General features: G+C 42.3%; 1 long non-coding RNA gene across 1 annotated transcript in view; it reads right to left on the bottom strand.

Moving 5' to 3' along the window:
• Positions 1–5045: 5045 nt before the first annotated feature.
• LOC138757923 (uncharacterized) overlaps positions 5046–12358 on the bottom strand; it is a 58750-nt gene continuing 51437 nt past the window's right edge. The window contains exon 3 of the long non-coding RNA XR_011353994.1: positions 5046–5479. This is a non-coding gene — a long non-coding RNA (uncharacterized lncRNA). The remainder of the gene's footprint in view (positions 5480–12358) is intronic.

The following is a 12358-nucleotide window of genomic DNA, read 5'->3' on the forward strand; positions in this document are numbered from 1 at the left end:
GCCTTTAGTCTGCCATAAGGTACACAAAGATTTGCTATCAGTATTTGCCTGGTACCTCTTATAGTCAAAGAAAGAGAAGCAAAAAAGTGTCCCCCACAGAATCACTGAGTGCCCATGGATTCACCTACAGTGCTCCAGAGCCTCTGCAGCTGCACAAGACTCCAGATCATTCAAACTATCAGCAACCCAACCCCAGATCCAAAACTCAAGCATAATAATGAACCTACAGCACCCAGGATCCTCCAGGAACCTTCTTGCCCTCACCATCCTCTTGAATCCCAGTTCTGAAACCTGGTTCTCATGAGTCAGACTCCAGCAGCCTGGTGTGATTCTTTTGACCTTAAGTCACCAGCTGCCCATGGCCTGTGGGTTCCTCACCCACAAGATGCCAACAGCTCACTTGCTGGTCCACCATTATGATCCTGGGGTCATCCCCTCTACTTCTTCTCAACAGAAGGGGGGGTGTTCTTCCAGATATTGGTTCTCTACCCCAGTCTGATCCTTCCCTGGAGTCTGCAATCCCTCTAAGCCATTGCCAAACACAGGTGCCGCCATCTGGGGCCAGACCCCACAATCGCAGGATTTTAAATAAAACTGTTGGCTCTTTTAATAGGCCATTTAAAAACTGTTTAGTGCCATCAGCATCAGGACTGGACAGTAGGACCCTATGGAGCAGTGCTGTATCTCCGTTCCGTGCTCTTCACAGAACACACCAGTGGCAACACTGCCATTACAGCAGTTCTGGCAGCCCCACCATTTTTTTTTTCAAAAATTGGAATATTCCCCATATCTAAGCCCGTCACATGCTCATGTTGCCATTGATATATTCTGCTAAAAAAATGTAAATAAAATAATTTATCCACACATACACTGTAAAAGAGGAAACTACCCATGTCGAGCCCCTATATTACTTTGACTGCTGAAAGCTGATAAATGGATGCTTAAAATAATGACGAAGACCTGATGAAAGGTGTCAGCTTAAAACATTGACTGTCTATTGCCTTCCATCAATGTTGTCTGACCTATTGAGATCTTCAAGCATTTTTGGGTGTTGCTTAAAATATACCTTGCAAAACTTTCCTGTAACTGAGCAAATTATTTCATCCCACTACCTCCAGATTAAAGGAGTAGCCATGGTACCCGCATGGGTCTGAGCTATGCATGCCTGTTTGTGGGTTTTGTGGAGCAAAACATGCTACAAGCCTACACAGGCAAGACCCCCCCAACTCTTCCTCCGGTACATCGATGACTATATCGGTGTGGCCTCATGCACCCACGATGAGCTCGTCAATTTCATCAATTTCGCAGCCAATTTCCACCCTGACCTCAAACCCACCTGGTCCATCTCCGATCACACTCTCCCTTTTCTGGATCCCTCTATTTCCATCTCAGGAGAAAGACTCTCCGATGACATTTATTACAAACCCTTTAACTCCCATAACTACCTGGACTATTCATCCTCACACCCTGTCCCCTGCAAGCACTCCATCCCTTCTCTCAATTTCTCCGTCTCTGCCACATCCGTTCGCAAGTTGAGGTCTTTCAGTCCAGAGCCTCTGAAATGTCTACCTTCCACAGATGTGGTTTCCCCTCCACCACTATTAACTCGGCCCTCACCTGCATCTCCTCCATTCCCTGCTCAACTGCCCTAACCCCCCCACCCCTAGAAACAATAAACACAGAATCACCCTCATCCTCACCTACCACCCCACCAGACTCCAGATCCAACACATTATCCGCCGGAATTTCTGGCACTTACTACAGGGCCCCACCACCAGACACATTTTTCCCTCTCCTCCCCTCTCAGCCTTCCATAGGGACTGCTCCCTTCATGACTCCTTTGTGCACTCTTCCCTCCCCACCTATCACACCCCAGGCACCTTCCAATATGGTCATAGGAGGTGTAATAGTGGAACCCACACCTCCTCCCTTATCATGGTCTAAGGTCCCAAACAGAACTTTCAGGTGAAGCAACACTTCACCTGTACCTCCAAAGAACTCATTTACTCTATCTGGTGCACCCTCTGTGGCCTTCTCTATATTGGAGAGACCGGCTGCAGATTAGGAGTTTGCATCACCCAGCATCTCCTCTCCGTCTGCAACAAAAGCTACCTCCCCATAGCCAACCATTTCAATTCTGAGTCACACTCTCAAGCTCACATGTCTGTCCATGGCCTTTCACACTGCCTCACCCTGACCACCCGTAGACTGGAAGAACAACATCTAATTTTTTGTCTGGGCCCTCTCCAACCCCAGGGCATGAACATGAGTTCACTGCTTGCAGCTTGCCTTTTTCCCTCCGTTCCTCCCCCCCCCACCCCTTAATTAGTTATTCCAGTTCCTACTACTTCCTTTTTCTCTCCACCTAGCCTCGACTCCTCCCCATTGCGGTGTCCACCCCCCACACCCCACCCCACCTATCATCTTCCATCCTCACCACCCTCCCTTCCCCCTTTTGTTCAGACATCTCTCATGTTCCCCCACACTTTGAGAAGGTCTCAAGCCTGAAACGTTATTGATGTATCTTTACCTTTGCTACATAAAGGCACTGTTTGACCTTCTGAGTTTCTCCACCATTTGAGTGTTTTATCACTTAACCACGGTGTCAACAGAATCCTATGTTTTACCTCAAATTATTTCAAAATATTCATATACACATATTGACATTGGCGACTTCAGGGGTTTCTACGAGGCTCTAAAGGCTGTGTACGGCCCCTCACCCCAAGTCCAAATCCTGCTGCGCAGCTCAGACGGCAAAGTCCTCCTCAGCGACAAGATCTCCATCCTCAACCGATGGTCAGAACACTTCCAATCTCTTTTCAGTGCCAACCGCTCAGTCCAAGATTCCGCCCTGCTCCAGCTCCCTCAACAGCCCCTAAGGCTAGAGCTGGATGAGGTTCCCACCCTGGATGAGACATATAAGGCAATCGAACAACTGAAAAGTGGCAAAGCAGCAGGTATGGATGGAATCCCCCCAGAAGTCTGGAAGGCTGGCGGCAAAACTCTGCATGCCAAACTGCATGAGTTTTTCAAGCTTTGTTGGGACCAAGGTAAACTGCCTCAGGATCTTCGTGATGCCACCATCATCACCCTGTACAAAAACAAAGGCGAGAAATCAGACTGCTCAAACTACAGGGGAATCACATTGCTCTCCATTGCAGGCAAAATCTTCGCTAGGATTCTATTAAATAGAATAATACCTAGTGTCGCCGAGAATATTCTCCCAGAATCACAGTGCGGCTTTCGCGCAAACAGAGGAACCACTGACATGGTCTTTGCCCTCAGACAGCTCCAAGAAAAGTGCAGAGAACAAAACAAAGGACTCTACATCACCTTTGTTGACCTCACCAAAGCCTTCGACACCGTGAGCAGGAAAGGGCTTTGGCAAATACTAGAGCGCATCGGATGTCCCCCAAAGTTCCTCAACATGATTATCCAACTGCACGAAAACCAACAAGGTCGGGTCAGATACAGCAATGAGCTCTCTGAACCCTTCTCCATTAACAATGGCGTGAAGCAAGGCTGTGTTCTCGCACCAACCCTCTTTTCAATCTTCTTCAGCATGATGCTGAACCAAGCCATGAAAGACCCCAACAATGAAGACGCTGTTTACATCCGGTACCGCACGGATGGCAGTCTCTTCAATCTGAGGCGCCTGCAAGCTCACACCAAGACACAAGAGAAACTTGTTCGTGAACTACTCTTTGCAGATGATGCCGCTTTAGTTGCCCATTCAGAGCCAGCTCTTCAGCGCTTGACGTCCTGCTTTGCGGAAACTGCCAAAATGTTTGGCCTGGAAGTCAGCCTGAAGAAAACTGAGGTCCTCCATCAGCCAGCTCCCCACCATGACTACCAGCCCCCCCACATCTCCATCGGGCACACAAAACTCAAAACGGTCAACCAGTTTACCTATCTCGGCTGCACCATTTCATCAGATGCAAGGATCGACAATGAGATAGACAACAGACTCGCCAAGGCAAATAGCGCCTTTGGAAGACTACACAAAAGAGTCTGGAAAAACAACCAACTGAAAAACCTCACAAAGATAAGCGTATACAGAGCCGTTGTCATACCCACACTCCTGTTCGGCTCCGAATCATGGGTCCTCTACCGGCACCACCTACGGCTCCTAGAACGCTTCCACCAGCGTTGTCTCCGCTCCATCCTCAACATCCATTGGAGCGCTTACACCCCTAACGTCGAAGTACTCGAGATGGCAGAGGTCGACAGCATCGAGTCCAAGCTGCTGAAGATCCAGCTGAGCTGGATGGGTCACGTCTCCAGAATGGAGGACCATCGCCTTCCCAAGATCGTGTTATATGGCGAGCTCTCCACTGGCCACCGTGACAGAGGTGCACCAAAGAAAAGGTACAAGGACTGCCTAAAGAAATCTCTTGGTGCCTGCCACATTGACCACCGCCAGTGGGCTGATAACGCCTCAAACCGTGCATCTTGGCGCCTCACAGTTTGGCGGGCAGCAACCTCCTTTGAAGAAGACCGCAGAGCCCACCTCACTGACAAAAGGCAAAGGAGGAAAAACCCAACACCCAACCCCAACCAACAAATTTTCCCTTGCAACCGCTGCAATCGTGTCTGCCTGTCCCGCATCGGACTTGTCAGCCACAAACGAGCCTGCAGCTGACGTGGACTTTTTACCCCCTCCATAAATCTTCGTCCGCGAAGCCAAGACAAGGAAAAAAAAAAATTTCAAAATATTCATATACACATATATATATATATATATATATATATATATAAATACACACATTTTCCTACTGTGGTTCAGAGAAATGTTATTTGGTCTGATTGTGTATGTACAACCAGATGATAATAACATTGAACTTTCTGGATTCTGACATCAATGATTTTCATTCAGACATTTGGATGGGAAATAAAGGATCATGGACACACCAAAAATGTTAGGAAGATCGAAAAGATGAAACTAAAGTCTAGAAGGCTCCAACTCCATCCTCTGCCACAAGGGAGAGAGTGTTAAATTTATTTAAATCTGATTTAGTTATCATCTTTAAAATCCATCCAATAAATTTAATTCTTGAAGGTTTTCTTACAAATGTTTACTTTAAATTTTTTAAAGCTACTTACTGTTTACTGACTAAGAAACGATGGTCATTAGAAATAAAACATGAGTAATCTTCCTCTTTAATAGGTTGTTGATTTATATTTGGCTATCAATCCCCTCCACATCCCATGTATGTCAACCTTCTTGATAATGCTGAAGTTAGATCTTCAAATGGTTATTTATAAAATTTGGCAATGGTCCATAAATCTTGTGGGCACATATGTAATGATCTTTTTTGAGGTCACACACCAGCTGCATATTGATGGAATAGAAGCTTTTGCAGGTTGTCCTGGATGCCCAGATTATCATCAGTGGACATCTGGCAATGTATTTGGGTTTGGAGATTTCCTTCCATAGGTTGGTACTACCACCACTGGTTCTCCCAACTTGTGTGGATACCTACAGAAAAAATAAAAATCAATTATTTTCATATACCTCTTCTGCACCTGCTTTGTCTTTCAAATGAATATTTGATATGTATGGAAAACCAGTGGTCTGGGGAGTCAGTTAGCTGAAGAAATATACAGCAGATCAAGGTGATGAATTCAAACCAGAGAAGACCACATTTGACTCTAGTGTATTAGAATGCATGCTTATGACTTAATAAGAACAATATTGACATCCATTTTAGTTTTTTCCAGAATCTCACAGGACAAACCCACAACAGAAAGTGGGGTGCCTGAAGCAATCTCAGGCTAGTGCCAGTGAATACTTAGTATTGATGCTTCCATCCCTCCTGGAGGGAAGGCCTTTACTCCTGATACATTTTAAGATTTAAAAGACTTCATATGTACAGCATGGTAAAAGGCATTTATGGCCCATGAGCACGTGCCACCCAATGACACCCAATTTACCTGGAACCCCTGTACATTTTGAAGGGCGGGAGAAGACCGGAGTACCCGGAGGAAACCCACGCATCACAGGCAGAATGTACAGACTCCATACGGAGAGCACCAAATTCGAACCCAGGTCGTTGGTGCTGTAACAGCATTGCACTAACCACTACACTAAAACATTCCAAAAAAGGTTATTTTCTATAATTTACAGGGTACCTTCTTCTCTTTGGAAATATATACAATTACAGTGTGTTATTTACCCAGTCTTAGACAGGAATCTAGATGAGGATCAGGATGAGTAGCAGCAGAACACATAGAAGCCAGCTTCTCACAGACACGAAGCCATACTGCAGATAGGGGATCAGCATGGGGAAGTTCAACAGAGATGTAGCTTGTACATGCCATAGGCTACAAATAAACCAAGCAGAGGCTGAATCTGCTGGGAAATCATTGTGTAAGAAGGCCAGTCCTTCTGCAAAAGGTGTGGGAAACCTTCCACAGCCTAGTTGCTTGAAAGACCTGGTTTTGCCACTGACAACTGAATAAGATTCTCAATTCTTGATCTTCTCATGGCTCTACCAGATACATGCCGTATCACCTTTTAGGCTGCATACAAGTGCATAAATCGCTCAATTGCTGATTTGCACAGCCCGATCAGTAATTGTGCCAACATTACCACTGAAAACAATAGTCAGAATGTGGCTTTGCAATTAAAGTTGACATTAACCACCATCAATCATTCTGTGGAAAGTAAAAACACAATGCTGGAGAAACTCAACAGGTCATACAGGAAATTTATAGAGCAAAGATAAAGATACATAACCAGTGTTTCAGGCTTGAGCCCTTCATCAAGGTATGACCAAAAATATTGTTATTTATAAAATATGTTTGTTTATTTATTTACTTATTTAAAAATACTTTTGGGGGAAGTAGAACAACTTGCAAAAGCTTCCATCATTAATGTGTACCATTCATTATTTGTCCACAAAAAGACCTTTATGAATGTAAGAATGAGCAGTTCCCACAATGCCTTTTGTCATCCATGCTCCCTGGATCTCTATTTTCCTGGAAGTGGAGTTTGGAGATAGAAGGAGAGATGACCATTGCAAACATACCTCATGACACCAGTCTGAAACCAGCCTCTGAGGTCCCACATCAAACATCAGCAAGATGATCCTGCCATTAGAATGCAAAATCACAGATGTACCACCGTTGTCTGTTCTCTTCAGGCAACAAATAAGAAAAATGGCATTGGTCTAAAATTCACAAATCTGTGGTTCACCCAAACACCATTCAACCCTGGATGAAAAACTGCTGACCATGAACTAGAGAAAGCTAGTCCATAAGACCATAAGATATAGGAGCGAAATTCAGTCCATCCCACCATTTCATCATGGCTGATTTATTATACTTTTTAATCCCATTCTCCTACCATCTCTCTGTAACTCTTGATTCCCTTCCTGGTAAAAAACTAATCTACCTCTGTCTTAAATATACCCAATGATGGCCACCACAGCAAAGAATTTAATAGATTCACGCCCTCTGGGTAAAGATATTTCTCATAATCTCTGTTGTAAAATGACATTTTTTTTATTCTGAAGCTGTGCTCTCTAGTCCCAGATTCCCTCACTATTGGAAATATCCTCTCCACATCTATTCTATCTTACATTATTTGATAGGCTTCAATTAGATCACCCAGGGATGCAAGGGATGGTGTTGGAGGCTGAAACATTAGGGGCATTTAAGAGCCTCTTAGACAGGCACATGGATGGAAGAAAAATAGAGGGTTACGAAGTATAGAGGGTTTATTGCTTTTTTTTAAGGAATATATGGATTGATACAACATCGAGGGCCGAACAGCCTGAACTGTGCTGTAGTGTTTTATGTTCTATGTTCATTCTTCTGAACTCCAGCAAGTACAATCCCAGAGCTATCAATTACTCCTCATATGATAACCCTTTTATTCCAGGGATCATTCCAGTGAACCTCCTCTGGGCCCTCTCTTTTGCCAATGTATCCTTTCTTAAACAAGGAACCCAAAATTGCTCACAATACTCCCAAGTGCAGTCTGATCAATACCTTCTAAAGTTCTGGTTTTGTATTTTATCCCTCTTGAACTGAATATTAGCATGGCATTTGCCTTCCTTACCACTGACTCTACATGCAAGTTAACCTTTTGGAAACCTAGCACGAGAACACTCAAGTCCCTCTGCACTTCCAATTTCTGAGCTTGGTGTCTGTTTAGAAAGTAGTCTGCATCTTTATTGCATGATCATAGATTTCTCAACATTGTATTCCATCTGCCATTTCTTTGCATAATCTTGTAAACTGTCCAAGTTCTTCTGCAGACTCAGTGCTTCCTCAACACTTTCTGCACCTCATCCTGTCTTTGTATTGTCTGCAAACATGGCCATCAAGGCATCTGTTCCAACATCCAAATCTCTGACATAAAACATGGTCCCAGCACCATTGCTACCGGCAGCCAACCAAAAAAGGCCCCGATTATCCCCACTCTGAAAATCTTTGATGCATGCTTAAATCTTTCCTATATTACCATGAGCTCTTATCTTGCTTAGCAGCCAAAGTCAGACAAACTGAGCTATTTTTGTCTCATTCCCTTCTTAAAGAGTGGAGTGACATTTTGCAACTTTATAGTCCTCTGGAATACAATTATGCCAAAGTCTCCACAATCTCCTCAGGTACCTCTTTAAAAATCCTGGGGTGTAGTTCATCTGGTCCAGGTGATTTATCCACCTTCAGATTTTTTTCACTTCCCCAGAAACTTCTCCTTAGTAATAGCTACTACATCCATTTTTTCCCCCAAACACTGAAATTTCTGGCATACTGCTGGCTTCTTACACATTGAAAAATGTCACAAAATACTCATTGAGTTCATCCATCATTTTCTTCTTCGGCCATGACTATCTCCCCAGAGTGATTTCCAGCCTCACCTCTCTTTCATTTTTTATATACCTAAAAAAAACTTTTTATATCCTCTTTTATGTTGCTGACTAGTTTATCTTCCATATTTAATATTTTCTCTCTTTACTGGGTTTTTATTTGCCTTCTGATGGCTTTTAAAAATGTCCCAATCATCGAGTTTCCCACTAACCTTTGCTATATTGCTTTTATACTATCTTTGAATTCCTTTGTCAGCCACAGCTGCCTCATCCTCCCATTAGAACACTTCTTCATCCTTGGATAAATTTTTCCTGTGCCTTCTGAGTTGAGCCACTGCTGTTCAACCATCATTCCTGCTAGTGTCTACTTCCAATCCACTTTGGCCAACTCCTCTCTCATACCTCGATAGTCCCCTTTATTCCACTGATATACTCATACAACTGAATTTAGTTTCTTCCTCTCAAGCTGCAGGGTGAGTATAGTTGAGTCTCTCGTGTAGCTGCAGGCCCAGTTTGTCAATGCTATACAGTTCTGCACAGACAGACAAAGCTAATGAAATATTGATTGCCATAATATAAAGTAACTCACTAATGTTTGTTCAAAAGTATTATTCATAAAGTGAAAAATATTGTCATGACACTTGGGCACTTTACTTATCTGTCTGGACCTATAAGATGACAACTTTGAATTTGTAAATTATTAGAAACTACTTGTTTAACAATCCTGGCTGTAAACTGTCTACCTGTACTAAATACTTCATCTAGAGTTCCAATAATATGATGATCATGTCACATACCCACCAGGGAAGTTAAGCCATGTGGATTATCTTCTATATCATCGCATGCCTACTATCAATCCCACCAGTCATGAAGGTTGTAGAACAGCATATTGATTATGTGAGGCACAAGACATTGCAGCTGCTGGAATCTGCACCAATAAACTGGAGGAAATTAGCAGGCCGAGCAGCATTCATGGAGGCAACAGGATAGTCAATATTTTGAGTCAAAACCACAAAAGCATAGAGAGAAGATAGATAGTATAAAGAGGCAAGAAGGCAGAGCTGGCAGGTGAGAAGGGAGATGATGGCCAGATGGAGCCAAGGATGTGAGGGAAGGGGTGGAGTTAGGAGACAAATGCTGGTCAGTGAAAGGTAGAGACAGTTAAGAAAAGAGAAAATAAGGGTCAGATGGAGCCAGGTTTGGGTGAGGTAAAGACAGAAGCTGGAATCAAGATGTGGAATCAGGTAGCTACAGGTGAGCAATATGATAAGAATGTGATCAGTAGAACCAGATAAGGGAGGGATGACAGGTGATACAAGTTAGGGGAGAATCATGTTATAATTTGAGAGGAGAACCTTGAGTTTCAATGTAACATGACAGCACTTTTAAAACAAAATACTTTCTACATTAGCATTTGTATCCCCTGTGGCTTATTTATTCCAAATAATCTTTCCTTTCATAATATTTAAGGTACATTTCATCCTGATCATTGACTGGATTGAGAGCTCTCATTTATTCTACACCTCTTTAACTTATAATTTAGAGATAAAGGCCCCTGCCCCACCAACCACCCCCCCCCCCCCCACCCCCACGCCTTCTCTGAGCCTGCCCCACCAAAATCCATCCAATTAACGTGGACTTTTTACCCCCTCCATAAATCTTCGTCCGCGAAGCCAAGCCAAAGATACATCTTTGGAATGTGGGAGGAAACTAGAGCACCCAAAGGAAACCCACGAAGACACAGAAACAATATACAAACTCGTTACAAACATTGCCAGATTCGAAGTAGGCTTGTTGGTGCTGTAAAAGCATTGCGCGAAGTGCTATGATATCCATGCCACAAGACAATCATCATAAAATGTGGCATTTAGAATCCTACACTGTTTGGATGTGGCTGCTTAGAATTGAAAATGTAAATCAAAACTACAATGAATTCCAAAGAGCTTGCCTAAATTCATGTAGTTCTTGGAATTGCAATATAAAAATCCATTGTAACCCCTGGTGAGAGGCATTTTATTTACAGTCAACAAAATGACACACCAGTGCAAATTGCAGCAAATCAAAAGAGCCACAAGCTAGAAATTAAATCTGTGACAGGAGAAGCAGCAATATCAGTTACAAGACAACAAAGAAACCTCCTGTGGGGACCTAAAGTAATGCAAATATAAGTTGTTTAAGTGTCATATCAGTGTGAGTTTATAAAATTAGAACTGCCTGGAGCATAACTATCAAGGTATTGTAATAGAAGTTATTGTTATTATTTTGTGAGCCTCTCCATCATTCTTTCCAATTTACATCAGTGTAATGCATTGAATTCTGTAAACAAGACAGCTGGTGTTTATTTCTATCTAAAACGCCTGCTGTTCAATTCAATCTTATTATTTGGAGCTTATGCAAATGTGTACAAAATGATCTGGTTATACTTTAAAGACTTGGTAATTTCAATCTTACTTTTCCTTCCAACATAACATTAGCCTTTTATCTTCCTATTACTAAAATTATTACCTTGTCAAAAGAAATAGCTTGAGATTTACCAAAATCTATTCATGAGAAGGGATTCTTGGGATCTTTATCCTGGGTCATTTGTTGTCTCCCTTGGTCATCACTTTTTTGCACTTGCCTTGTGGCAAATCCAAAATGAAACAACAAAATTTATGTGTTACTATGCCAAATGCCCAATGATCTTGAGTCCATAAATTAAATGGTTCAAAATAAAAACTAATGTCCAACTTGGTAACTGTTTGAAGGGAGACATAGGAAACAACAATTTATAGAAATCTTAATGAAAATTTTCAGACTTCTGTCATGGTTTGGATTTTTTAAATCATTTTAATACTGAATAGATGAGCAAAACTTGCACTTATCAATGTTAAATCATTAAATGTGCAAATTGTTCTAGTTTAACTTTTTACTCCTGTTATATAGCAAACAATCAACAATGTATCCGTTTATCTTAATAGCTATGGTGATAAGACAGTCATTGAAATTTTATAATTTATAATTGGAAACTGTCTAAGTTCAGAAGCCATGAGTAGAACTAAAAATTATTTCATCATGCAAGATTAAAGAACACCTTCTGAGTAGACAACATCCATTTGTTTGCCTCTGTCCACTGTGCTCAAAGAACTCCAGTGAATTAGTTGAACATTACCTGTCTTTCCTGAAACTACACTGTGTCTGCCTGATGGAACAATTTAAATCCAATTTCTAGTTCACTATTACTTCCTGATTGACAGCTTCAAGTGTTTTCCCAACTAAGGATTTTAAAATGGTCAATAGCTTTGAAGTACAAGAATTCACATGGCGAATTCAGAGGAGGTTCACAAGGATAATTCTGGGAATAAAAGGGTTATCATATGAGGAGCATTTGACAGCTCTTGAATGAGTGGGGGATCTCATTGAAACATTAATTGACAGGGTAGACGTAGAAAGGTTGTTTCCCATGGTGGGAGAGTCTAGGACAGTGGTTTTCAAACTCTCCCCTAAAATCACATTCCATCATAAGCAATCCCTATGCCATAAGTGCTCTGTGAATAGTAAGG

The sequence above is a fragment of the Narcine bancroftii genome, chromosome 3 (genome assembly GCF_036971445.1).
Source record: "Narcine bancroftii isolate sNarBan1 chromosome 3, sNarBan1.hap1, whole genome shotgun sequence".
NCBI classification, from domain to species: domain Eukaryota; kingdom Metazoa; phylum Chordata; class Chondrichthyes; order Torpediniformes; family Narcinidae; genus Narcine; species Narcine bancroftii.